The sequence below is a fragment of the Cherax quadricarinatus genome, unplaced genomic scaffold, assembly GCF_038502225.1.
Source record: "Cherax quadricarinatus isolate ZL_2023a unplaced genomic scaffold, ASM3850222v1 Contig39, whole genome shotgun sequence".
NCBI lineage: Eukaryota > Metazoa > Arthropoda > Malacostraca > Decapoda > Parastacidae > Cherax > Cherax quadricarinatus.
Window position 1 is genome coordinate 250,001 of NW_027195065.1, and position 15,000 is coordinate 265,000.

General features: G+C 38.1%; 1 protein-coding gene across 1 annotated transcript in view; it reads right to left on the reverse strand.

Annotated features, from left to right (window-relative positions):
• The window catches only part of LOC128684365 (sodium- and chloride-dependent GABA transporter 1), a 189,506-nt gene extending 183,176 nt beyond the window's left edge, over positions 1-6,330 (reverse strand). The window contains exon 1 of the mRNA XM_070079904.1: positions 6,038-6,330. The gene's annotated coding sequence lies outside the window, so the exon portion shown is untranslated. The remainder of the gene's footprint in view (positions 1-6,037) is intronic.
• Between the last annotated feature and the right edge of the window lie 8,670 nt (positions 6,331-15,000).

Here is a 15,000-nt window from a genome sequence, read left to right on the forward strand (position 1 = left end):
ACATATATATATATATATATACATATATATATATACATACATATATATATATATATATAAATATATATATATACATATATATATATATATACATATATATATATATATATACATATATATATATATATACATATATATATATACATATATATATATACATACATATATATATATATATATATATATATACATATATATATATATATAACAACACAAATTATAACAACAACAACAAAGTTATAACAACAGCAACACAAGTTATAACAACAACAACACAAGTTTCAACAACAACAACAACACAAGTTATAACAACAACAACACAAGTTATAACAACAACACAAGTTATAACAACAACAACACAAGTTATAACAACAACAAAAGTTATAACAACAACACAAGTTAAAACAACAACAACACAAGTCATAACAACAACAACACAAGTTATAACAACAACACAAGTTATAACAACAACAACACAAGTTATAAAAACAACAACACACGTTATAAAAACAACACAAGTTATAACAACAACAACACAAGGTATAGCAACAACAACACAAGTTATAACAAAAACACAAGTTATAACAACAACAACACAAGTTATAACAACAACAACACAAGTTATAACAACAACAACACAAGTTATAACAACAACAACACAAGTTATAACAACAACAACACAAGTTATAACAACAACAACACAAGTTATAACAACAACAACACAAGTTATAACAACAACAACACAAGTTATAACAACAACAACAAAAGTTATAACAACAACAACACAAGTTAAAACAACAACACAAGTCATAACAACAACAACACAAGTTATAACAACAACACAAGTTATAACAACAACAACACAAGTTATAACAACAACAACACAAGTTATAGCAACAACAACACAAGTTATAACAACAACAACACAAGCTATAACAACAACAACACAAGTTATAACAACAACAACACAAGTTATAACAACAACAACACAAGTTATAACAACAACAACACAAGTTATAACAACAACAACACAAGTTATAACAACAACAACACAACTTATAACAACAACAACACAAGTTATAACAACAACAACACAAGTCATAACAACAACAACACAAGTTATAACAACAACAACACAAGTTATAACAACAACAATACAAGTTATAACAACAACAACACAAGTCATAACAACAACAACACAAGTTATAACAACGACAACACAAGTTATAACAGCAACAACACAAGTCATAACAACACCAACACAAGTTATAACAACAACAACACAAGTTATAACAAGAACAACACAAGTTATAACAACAACAACACAAGTTATAGCAACAACAACACAAGTTATAACAACAACAACACAAGTTATAACAACAACAACACAAGTTATAACGACAACAACACAAGTTATAACAACAACAACACAAGTTATAGCAACAACAACACAAGTTATAACAACAACACAAGTTATAACAACAACAACACAAGTTATAACAATAAAAACACAAGTTATAACAACAACAACACAAGTTATAACAACAGCAACACAAGTTATAACAACAACAACAACACAAGTTATAACAACAACAACAACACAAGTTATAACAACAACAACACAAGTTATAACAACAACACAAGTTATAACAGCAACAACACAAGTCATAACAACACCAACACAAGTTATAACAACAACAACACAAGTTATAACAACAACAACACAAGTTATAACAACAACACAAGTTATAGCAACAACAACACAAGTTATAACAACAACAACACAAGTTATAACAACAACAACACAAGTTATAACAACAACACAAGTTGTAACAACAACAACACAAGTTATAGCAACAACAACACAAGTTATAACAACAACACAAGTTATAACAACAACAACACAAGTTATAACAATAAAAACACAAGTTATAACAACAACAACACAAGTTATAACAACAGCAACACAAGTTATAACAACAACAACACAAGTTATAACAACAACAACACAAGTTATAACAACAACAACACAAGTTATGACAACAACAACACAAGTTATAACAACAACACAAGTCATAACAACAACAACACAAGTTATAACAACAACAACACAAGTTATAACAACAACAACACAAGTTATAACAACAACAACACAAGTTATAACAACAACAACACAAGTTATAACAACAACAACACAAGTTATAACAACAACAACACAAGTTATAACAACAACAACACAAGTTATAACAACAACAACACAAGTTATAACAACAACAACACAAGTTATAACAACAACAACACAAGTTATAACAACAACAACACAAGTTATAACAACAACACAACTTATAACAACAACAACACAAGTTATAACAACAACAACACAAGTCATAACAACAACAACACAAGTTATAACAACAACAACACAAGTTATAACAACAACAACACAAGTTATAACAACAACAACACAAGTTATAACAACAACAACACAAGTTATAACAACAACAACACAAGTTATAACAACAACAACACAAGTTATAACAACAACAACACAAGTTATAACAACAACAACACAAGTTATAACAACAACAACACAAGTTATAACAACAACAACACAAGTTATAACAACAACAACACAAGTTATAACAACAACAACACAAGTTATAACAACAACAACACAAGTTATAACAACAACAACACAAGTTATAACAACAACAACACAAGTTATAACAACAACAACACAAGTTATAACAACAACAACACAAGTTATAACAACAACAACACAAGTTATAACAACAACAACACAAGTTATAACAACAACAACACAAGTTATAACAACAACAACACAAGTTATAACAACAACAACACAAGTTATAACAACAACAACACAAGTTATAACAACAACAACACAAGTTATAACAACAACAACACAAGTTATAACAACAACAACACAAGTTATAACAACAACAACACAAGTTATAACAACAACAACACAAGTTATAACAACAACAACACAAGTTATAACAACAACAACACAAGTTATAACAACAACAACACAAGTTATAACAACAACACAAGTTGTAACAACAACAACACAAGTTATAGCAACAACAACACAAGTTATAACAACAACAACACAAGTTATAACAACAACAACACAAGTTATAACAACAACAACACAAGTTATAACAACAACAACACAAGTTATTATAACAACAACAACACAAGTTATAACAACAACAACACAAGTTATAACAACAACAACACAAGTTATAACAACAACAACACAAGTTATAACAATAAAAACAAAAGTTATAACAACAACAACACAAGTTATAACAACATCAACACAAGTTATAACAACAACAACAACACAAGTTATAACAACAACAACACAAGTTATAACAACAACAACACAAGTCATAACAACAGCAACACAAGTTATAACAACAACAACACAAGTTATAACAACAACAACACAAGTTATAACAACAACAACACAAGTTATAACAACAACAACACAAGTTATAACAACAACAACACAAGTTATAACAACAACAACACAAGTTATAACAACAACAACACAAGTTATAACAACAACAACACAAGTTATAACAACAACAACACAAGTTATAACAACAACAACACAAGTTATAACAACAACAACACAAGTTATAACAACAACAACACAAGTTATAACAACAACAACACAAGTTATAACAACAACAACACAAGTTATAACAACAACAACACAAGTTATAACAACAACAACACAAGTTATAACAACAACAACAAGTTATAACAACAACAACACAAGTTATAACAACAACAACACAACTTATAACAACAACAACACAAGTTATAACAACAACAACACAAGTTATAACAACAACAACACAAGTTATAACAACAACAACACAAGTTATAACAACAACAACACAAGTTATAACAACAACAACACAAGTTATAACAACAACAACACAAGTTATAACAACAACAACACAAGTTATAACAACAACAACACAAGTTATAACAACAACACAAGTTATAACAACAACAACACAAGTTATAACAACAACAACACAAGTTATAACAACAACAACACAAGTTATAACAACAACAACACAAGTTATAACAACAACAACACAAGTTATAACAACAACAACACAAGTTATAACAACAACAACACAAGTTATAACAACAACAACACAAGTTATAACAACAACAACACAAGTTATAACAACAACAACACAAGTTATAACAACAACAACACAAGTTATAACAACAACAACACAAGTTATAACAACAACAACACACGTTAACAACAACAACACAAGTTATAACAACAAACAACAACAACACAAGTTATAACAACAACAACACAAGTTATAACAACAACAACACAAGTTATAACAACAACAACACAAGTTGTAACAACAACACAACAAGTTAGAACAACAACAAAACAAGTAATAACAACAACAAAACAAGTAAGAACAACAACAACACAAGTTATAACAACAACAACACAAGTTATAACAACAACAACACAAGTCATAACAACAACAACACAAGTTATAACAACAACAACACAAGTTATAACAACAACAACACAAGTTAAAACAACAACAACACAAGTTATAACAGCAACAACACAAGTTATAACAACAACAACACAAGTTATAACAACAACAACACAAGTTATAACAACAACAACACAAGTTATAGCAACAACAACACAAGTTATAACAACAACAACACAAGTCATAACAACAACAACACAAGTTATAACAACAACAACACAAGTTATAACAACAACAACACAAGTTATAACAACAACAACACAAGTTATAACAACAACAACACAAGTTATAACAACAACAACACAAGTTATAACAACAACAACACAACAACAACACAAGTTATAACAACAACAACACAAGTTATAACAACAACAATACAAGTCATAACAACAGCAACACAAGTTATAACAACAACAACACAAGTTATAACAACAACAACACAAGTTATAACAACAACAACACAAGAAATAACAACAACAACACAAGTTACAACACAAACAACAACAACACAAGTTATAACAACAACAACACAATTTATAACAACAACAACACAAGTTATAACAACAACAACACAAGTTATAACAACAACAACACAAGTTATAACAACAACAACACAAGTTATAACAACAACAACACAAGTTATAACAACAACAACACAAGTTAAAACAACAACAACACAAGTTATAACAACAACAACACAAGTTATAACAACAACAACACAAGTTATAACAACAACAACACAAGTTATAACAACAACAACACAAGTTATAACAACAACAACACAAGTTATAACAACAACAACACAAGTTATAACAACAACAACACAAGTTATAACAACAACAACACAAGTTATAACAACAACAACACAAGTTATAACAACAACAACACAAGTTATAACAACAACAACACAAGTTATAACAACAACAACACAAGTTATAACAACAACAACACAAGTTATAACAACAACAACACAAGTTATAACAACAACAACACAAGTTATAACAACAAAGTTATAGCAGCACCAACACTAGCTTCAGCAGCACCAGCACTAGTTACAGCAACACCAACCCTATTCACAGCAGTCATTTACAGCTACAGCAAAAATACTCTGTGTTTTGATTATTAATCCCTGAGGGTTAGTAAACCGTATGGATTAGTAATCCCAGGGGTTCAGTAACCCCTGGATGTTGGGGTGGGTTATTAAGAGTTTTGCAGTGTGGAATATTTCTTAATATTTCTCTGGTGTCCTTTTCCAGGAATGGCCTCTGTGATTACAATAACACACAGGTACCTGTTGATTTCTATATGAAGAGAACCAGTAGGTGTTAAGGAGACCTGCACATGCATCTCGTCTCAGCAACACCCAAGCACAAGTACCGTGAAAATTAGATAATTTTCATTGCCGAAACTGTGTGAATCACCAAGCAGCTGGTGCAGTGAGAAGTGAAGGTACTTACCTTGTGCTGCGTCAGTGCCTGTGGGTGATGGCAGTGTCCGTGGTCGACAGTCAGCGAACTGGCACGGATTTTTAGATATCAAAGTCCGCATGGATCATCGTTAGATGGATAAGAAAGAGTCTGTGAAGCACTTTAGAGCCACTGGGAATAGGAGAGGCCACTGAAGAAGCAACTAGTGGCAGTTTAGTGGTGGTGGTGGTGTGGTAGTCTTGGCTAGCGGGTGTTAGAATTAGTCCATCTCCAGGCACTGTGCCCCGTACGCCTCCTGGCCCGACTTACCCACTACAAGTGCCAACACACACTAGGCACGCTCAGGGGGCCAGAGCCTAGACCCCACTCTGGCATCCTTTGGCACCAGGAGAAGCTGGCCAATCACGCCTCGAGCTGCCGCCGCCCGTCCAATGAGATTCCGGCATCTCTCAATGGCCGGGATGAACCTCTACCATGTGTGACAGTTGGAGCCATGCTTACTAATAGAGGCGCTACCAAAGGTTAATGACACGTTTAGGCCGTTCCACTAGCTGGGGAAGGCCTAGGTAGGCCTAGAGATATGGAGGAGGAGCTGTAGTTCCTCTGGTGAGGTAGGAGGCTGTCAGCGGATGAGAGGAGGTTGAACCGTGTGGCCGGTAAGTGAGACTTCCCTTACACTCTCAACCATCTATGACCAGCGTCCCTCCACTACTTCCCGCCTCCACATTCCTTCCTCCATACTATGGAACTCCATACTATGCAACTCCACCTCTAGAAGCGATCCACTCTCACCATCGGTCAAGGTTTCCTCCACCAGTAAACCACGTCCCTCTCCATCACTAGACTAGGTCCTTTCCACCAACTGACCAGGTCCCCCTCCACCCCTAGACCAGATCCCCCTACACTCCTAGACCAGGTCCCCCTCCACTCCTAGACTAGGTCCCCCTCCACTCCTAGACCAGGTCCCCTTCCACCCCTAGACCAGGTCCCCCTCCACTCCTAGACTAGGTCCCCCTCCACTCCTAGACCAGGTCCCCTTCAACTCCCAGACCAGGTGCCCCTCCTCTCCTACGCCAGTTCCCCCTCCACTCCTAGACTAGGTCCCCCTCCACTCCTAGACTAGGTCCCCCTCCACTCTTAGACCAGGTCCCCTTCCACTCCCAGACCAGGTGCCCCTCCTCTCCTACACCAGGTCCCCCTCCACTCCTAGACTAGGTCCCACTCCACTCCTAGACTAGGTCCCCCTCCACTCCTAGACCAGGTCCCCTTCCACGTGTACTTAGCTCTGTGAAGACCTGTTTGCTCGCTCTCTACGAATTGAAGCAAGATGCCCTCCATCGAGCAACTTTACCAACAGCTTAAGGAAGAATTGAGGATGGCGAAGTTGGAGATTCGGCGACTGACCGAGGAAAACAAGAAGATTCGTAGTAGTCCTCCTGTTTTGAGTCCCCAGGTCAAGAAGGGAAACTGGTCAGTGGCTGGACAGCAGGGAACGAAGTTGACGATCAAGAAGACGAATGGAAAGATAGAAACGATGAAGAAGAGACTGCCGTGGAAACTGTTGTGGAAACATCTAATACATTCTCAGTGCTACCCGACGAATGTGAGTCGACTACTGGGAACATCACGACGAACGACACCAAGGAAGGTAAGAATATTGTTGTAGTTGGGGATAGCCAAGTTAGGTATATGGATAGGGCGTTCTGCTTGAAGGACAGGAGTAGGAGACAGAGAGTTTGCTTTCCTGGGGCTGGGATGGAGGATATTGTTAGCCGTCTGGATGACATCATGAGAGGTAATGGGAGCAATCCTATTATCTGTCTCAGTGCTGGAGGCAACGATGTTGGCAGACGTAGGAGTGAAGATCTGATTAGCAGGTATAGGTCAGCAATAGAAATAATTAGGAGTAAGGGTGGGAACCCTGTCATATGAGGTATTTTGCCAAGGAGAGGAGTTGGAAATGAATGGTTGTCCAGGGCAATTGGTGTCAATTGCTGGCTGGACAAATACTGTAAGGAAAATGCGGTAACATTCATTGACAACTGGGACCTCTTCTATGGCAGAAATGACATGTATGCCAGGGATGGGGTTCACTTATCTAGGTCTGGGGTGGTAGCACTGGCAACTGCAGTGGAGGGAGCAGTTAGGACTTTAAACTAGGAATAGTTAGTCGTATGGGTTTTGGCAGGAAAACAGTGAAGTCCCAGTGTAGTAATATTACGAGTTCTAGGGGAACTAGTAATAAGCAGAACGAGGTAGATATTGAAAAGCCAGGGACTTTGGGTGATAAGGACAGTAATAGGTTTAGCAGAAAAACAGAAATGAGCAGGAAGGGTAAAGAGAAAGGAGAGTCTTTCAATGTTTATTATGCTAATTGCCGTATGTTACAAAAAACGCGATTCTAAAAGCTTAGAGATCTCCAGTGAATACTAGAAAGGACTGCCCTTCTAGCATCCAGCCTGTTACTGGGTTTTCGTAACAAGTAGTCAGTATCCTTTTCCAATTATCCATTAAAATTCAGTATGGTTCAATAGTGCTTTAGGATTACAACTGGTAGGCTACTAACTAGAGAAATTAAAATTTAATAAATTTATTAAGTATATAAGTTGTCTAGAGGTATATTATCAAATTAAATTAATTACAGCAATCAAAATAAAATCAATCTCTCGAGTTCAATATTATTGTGCTGAAAGCACATATCACATTTATAATTCTTAAGTACCGTCAGGTACATTAATATTTAATAAAATATTACAAATATGTACAAGTGTGTGTATGCGTGTAAGTGCTCTTAAGTAGTTAGCTATGTCTCAAGACTCGAATAAGACTTAAACAAGTGACTGACAAAGTCCTCAAATAAACTAACTTCTTGACCGACTGGCAACCCGAACAGTCTGCTTGAACAACAAAGAATGCTAAGCCCAATAGCAATGCAATATCAAGCGACAGCGACACAGAATCAGGAACTGGGAAATAATATAACGACACTAAGTAGGGACCATCTGTAGATCCTCCACAAAAGTTACAAAACTCCCATAATACTGAATCTTCGTTCAGCATAGGAAAACTCGACTGTGACAATGCACAGAAACCAGTACAAAATTAGGTCAGAAGCTATAGCTCGGGACCTGAGATGTTCAGAGTGTCTAAGCGACACACAACCTCAGTACAACGTCGAAAATCACAAAGTCTTTACAATGTTCTGTGAACAAAGTTCTACAGAACTAACAAGAATAATGAGACAGACAATCTGTCCAACCAGCAAGCGAGTCTCCAGCAGACTGAATACTTCACAAGAGGTGAGGACACCCCCCCCTCGATCACGTGATAGCTACGTGGACAACTGCAGCTCAGAAGCCGGCAGTATAACGAGCGACAAGCGATAATTACAGTAGTTTGACAATCAAGACTAACTGAGCACATTTTATATACATCCTAACAACAAGCTAAATAACAATATAACAGTCAAATAATAATATAAAGTCATACATTTACGATTTAGCTATTATCGCAAATATAAGCAATATAAAATTATATGAAAAGGTAATATACATTATATATACATAATAATCATTGTAACCCATTCAGGGGTTGCAACACCGTAGTGCTAGGAATAAGATGGACGAGTTGAGATTAGTTGCTAGTGCAGGTAACATTGATGTATTTGCCTTAGCTGAGACGTGGTTTAATTCAAAAAGTCGGGACATGCCTGCGGAATGTCATATTCAGGGTTTTAAATTGTTCCAAGCAGATAGAAGTATCGGGAAGGGGGGTGGGGTGGCATTGTATGTCCGAGATCGCTTGAACTGTTGCATAAAAACGGGTATTAAGTCTGAAGTAACACATACAGAGTCTGTTTGGATAGAATTTTCGGAGGGGCATGAAAAACTGATTTTAGGAGTGATATACCGTCCCCCAAACTTAGATAGGGACCAAGGGAGACTACTATGAGAGGAAATTGTTAAGGCCACAAGGCACGATTATGTAGTAATTCTAGGAGACTTTAACTTTAGTCATATTGATTGGAATTTCTTGACTGGGAATTTAGAATCATACGACTTCTTAGAAGTAGTTCAGGATTGTTTTTTGAAGCAGTTTGTGACAGAACCTACAAGGGGGAATAACCTGCTTGACTTAGTTATGGCAAACAATGAATCCCTTGTTAATAATTTAGAAATTTCAGAGGAACTGGGTGCTAGCGACCACAAATCAATTACATTTAGCATTGAATGGAAGTACGATAGTAGCGATAACTCAATAACAGTCCCAGATTTTCGCTTAGCAGATTACGATGGGCTTAGAGAACACTTATCATCTGTTGACTGGGGTAACGAAGTGAGATATCATTATGACAGTTTTCTGAACACTATACAAGCTGCTCAAAGAACATTTATCCCATATAAAGAAATTAGATCAAATAGAAATGACCCAAAATGGATGAATAATAGGCTCAAATATCTACTAGGGCATAAGAAAGGAATTTATAGGCGTATCAAAAGAGGTGAGGGTCATCTTATGAATCAGTATATTGACATTAAGAGGGACATTAAAAAGGGGATAAGAAAAGCTAAAAGGGACTATGAAATTAAAGTTGCTAGGGATTCTAAAACTAACCCAAAAAGTTTTTTCCAGGTATATAGAACAAAAGTTAGAGATAAGATAGGTCCCCTTAAAAATAACTATGGGCACCTTACTGACAAAGAGAATGAAATGTGCTCGATTTTTAATAATTATTTTCTCTCAGTTTTTACACAGGAAGACACTAACAATATTCCAGTAATTAATTTTTATAGTGGGCTAGAAGAAGATAAATTATGTAACATCACAGTCACTAGTGAAATGGTTGTGAAGCAGATAGACAGACTGAAGCAAAATAAGTCGCCGGGTCCTGATGAGGTTTTTTCAAGGGTTCTTAAGGAATGCAAAATGGAACTCTGTGAACCATTAACTAATATTTTTAATTTATCTCTTCAAACAGGTGTAGTGTCTGATATGTGGAAGATGGCTAATGTAATTCCTATTTTTAAAACAGGGGACAAGTCGTTACCGTCAAATTACCGCCCAATAAGCCTGACCTCAATTGTAGGCAAATTACTAGAGTCAATTATAGCTGAGATTATAAGAAGCCATCTCGATAAGCATAGCTTGATTAATGATACTCAGCATGGATTCACAAGAGGCCGGTCTTGTCTAACTAATTTATTAACTTTCTTCAGTAAAGCTTTTGAGGCTGTTGACCACGATAAAGAATTTGATATTATTTACTTAGATTTTAGTAAGGCTTTTGATAGAGTTCCGCACCATAGACTGTTAAAGAAAGTGGCAGCTCATGGCATTGTGGGAAAAGTACTCTCGTGGATCGAGTCATGGCTCACTGACAGGAAGCAGAGAGTGTCCATAAATGGGGTTAAATCCGAGTGGGGATCTGTAACAAGTGGCGTTCCACAGGGATCAGTCTTGGGCCCGTTGTTGTTTATAATATATATCAATGATCTTGATGAGGGAATTACTAGTGATATGAGCAAATTCGCCGATGACACAAAGATAGGTAGGATAATTGATTCAAACGTAGATGTTATGGAACTTCAGGAGGATTTAAACAAACTCTATTCTTGGTCAGAAAAGTGGCAGATGCAGTTCAATGTAGATAAATGCAAGGTTCTGAAGCTTGGGAGTGCCCATAACCCTAGTACTTATAAGTTAAATGATGTAGAACTTAGCCATACAGATTGCGAAAAGGACTTGGGGGTTATGGTGAGCAGCAACCTTAAACCAAGACAGCAATGCCTAAGCGTACGTAATAAGGCAAATAGATTACTGGGATTTATATCAAGAAGTGTAAGCAACAGAAGTCCAGAGGTCATACTGCAGCTTTATACATCATTAGTAAGGCCTCACCTAGATTATGCAGCTCAGTTCTGGTCTCCATATTACAGAATGGACATAAATTCGTTAGAAAACATTCAGCGTAGGATGACTAAATTAATACATAGCATTAGAAATCTTCCTTATGAAGAAAGATTGAAGACTCTTAAGTTACATTCACTTGTTAGACGAAGAATGAGGGGAGACCTGATCGAAGTGTATAAGTGGAAGATAGGTATTAATAAAGGGGATATTAATAAGGTCTTGAGGATGTCTCTCCAAGAGAGAACCCGCAGTAATGGATTTAAATTAGATAAGTTTAGATTTAGAAAGGACATAGGAAAGTATTGGTTTGGAAATAGGGTAGTTGATGAGTGGAACAGTCTACCTAGTTGGGTTATTGAGGCTGGGACTTTGGGTAGTTTCAGATTTAGGTTGGATAAGTACATGAGTGGGAGGGGTTGGATTTGAGTGGGACTTTCACATCAGAGCTTATTTCTTGGGTGGCATTGAAAATTGGGTTGGGCAAATGTTTTGTTAGTGGGATGAATTGTAAAGGACCTGCCTAGTATGGGCCAACAGGCCTGCTGCAGTGTTCCTCCTTTCTTATGTTCTTATGTTCACTCCCAGATCAGTGCTACTCCTCTCCTGTCCCCCTCCACTCCTACACCAGGTCCCCCTCCACTCCTACACCAGGTCCCCCTCCACTCCTACACCAGGTCCCCCCCCTCCACTCCTACACCAGGTCCCCCCCACTCTACACTAGGTCCCCCTCCACTCCTACACTAGGTCCCCCTCCACTCCTAGACCAGGTCCCCTCCATCCCTTGACCCAGATTATAACTCACAATGATAACATGAACACAGTCAGGCACACAGAGCAACTTACAATGTAAACAGACTGATGTGGTAGCCGGAGTTAGGCTTCCTTACAAGTACTTCTGGCAGTCAGCAGACACACAGATGATGATCAGACTCACTGAAAACTAAGTGGTCAGCCTTATGGTCTCTTGAACACTGTGTGCTTGACTGTCCACTTACCGAGGTAAACAGAGATTCTATAATTGTCTACGTGATACGTCAAAGAATCTTAATGTAAATAAGATACCAAACGTTGTTACCCAATCCACTAAATTTTCTTGAGAAAGAAGAAAAAAAAAGGAGCTAAAAAGCTTCCTCTGAACGTGTTTTCTTTGACTTCATTCTTTTTTCTGCAACACTGCAAGCTCCTGATGATGTATTCATTGCAACACAAAAGACCTAGAGCTATCATTCAGCTCCCCCTTTGTCTTTTTTTCACCCTGTATCCAGATGTACTCTTGTTTATCCTCATGGGCCTAGTTCCTAGGCCTTTTGTATATCTTGAGTATTGTTCTTGCACCGTCATCCACAGGATGGATCTGGGGTGACCAATAAACTAGCCGCTTCAGCAGGTAAATCTAATCTAATTCTAAACCACGATCCCTCCACCACTGTACCAGGTTCCCTCCACCACTGTACCAGGTTCCCTCCACCACTGTACCAGGTTCCCTCCACCACTGTACCAGGTTCCCTCCACCACTGTACCAGGTTCCCTCCACCACTGTACCAGGTTCCCTCCACCACTGTACCAGGATCCCTCCACCACTGTACCAGGTTCCCTCCACCACTGTACCAGGTTCCCTCCACCCCTGTACCAGGTTCCCTCCACCACTGTACCAGGTTCCCTCCACCACTGTACCAGGTTCCCTCCACCACTGTACCAGGTTCCCTCCACCACTGTACCAGGTTCCCTCCACCACTGTACCAGGTTCCCTCCACCACTATACCAGGTTCCCTCCACCACTGTACCAGGTTCCCTCCACCACTATACCAGGTTCCCTCCACCACTATACCAGGTTCCCTCCACCACTGTACCAGGTTCCCTCCACCACTATACCAGGTTCCCTCCACCACTGTACCAGGTTCCCTCCACCACTATACCAGGTTCCCTCCACCACTGTACCAGGTTCCCTCCACCACTAGACCAGGTTCCCTCCACCACTATACCAGGTTCCCTCCACCACTGTACCAGGTTCCCTCCACCACTATACCAGGTTCCCTCCACCACTGTACCAGGTTCCCTCCACCACTAGACCAGGTTCCCTCCACTACTAGATTAGGTTTCCTCCACCACTAGACCAGGTTCCCTCCACTACTAGATTAGGTTTCCTCCACCACTAGACTAGGTTCCGTCTACCATAGAGCAGAACCCCTCACCTTTCCATCAGACTGTAACATATCTGAAAAAAAAATAAAATTCAACACGACTGTTGGTGCCTCAGTCAGTGGATGTTAGATGACTGACACAGGGCGCAGCTTAAGTTTATAATGCGGCTAAAAACCAATGTTGAAGATCTGAAGCTAATCACAAGGGACGTATACTAGTTATCCCATGGAATCCAATATCCCATTTTCCTCAATAAAATGCTAAATCGACCCCTACGCCGCCCAGAATAAATTCGAACTGACCACTAATATACATGCAAACTTTGGGGAATTTAAGCCAAACAGAAGAGGCTTTTTCCAGTTATCGCGCAGAGAATAGTATCACAGAATGCACCGGCACTTTAAGTTTGAAGCCCCTCTGATGTTGCATTCTCAAGGTATTAGTTTCAAGCCGATCAAAAAAGACATTCTCCTATAATTTGCTTTAAAAAAATGGTAAATTTAAAACACAAGGAAAAAGTGTGAGCTTCTATATGTAGGTGAGACGCAGGACAGGGGCGGTGACTCGAACCCCCCTTCACAAACAACTAGGAGAGCATACACACAAGACGCCAGGAACTAAAAACCTTAGTCGACTGCAGGTAAAGGAGCGGAGCCAGGAGCTGAGACTCGAGATCCCGTGACCACGAGTAAGTGGCTGAGAAAATAACTTAATGATGAGTCATGGATTATCACTTACAAGACTCACCACCACTTATAAGACGCACCACCACTTATAAGACTCACCACCACTTATAAAAACGCACCACCACTTATAAGACTCGCCACCACTTATAAGACTCACCACCACCTATAAAACGCACCACCACTTATAAGACTCACCACCACTTATAAGACTCACCACCACTTATAAGACGCACCACCACTTATAAGACTCACCAC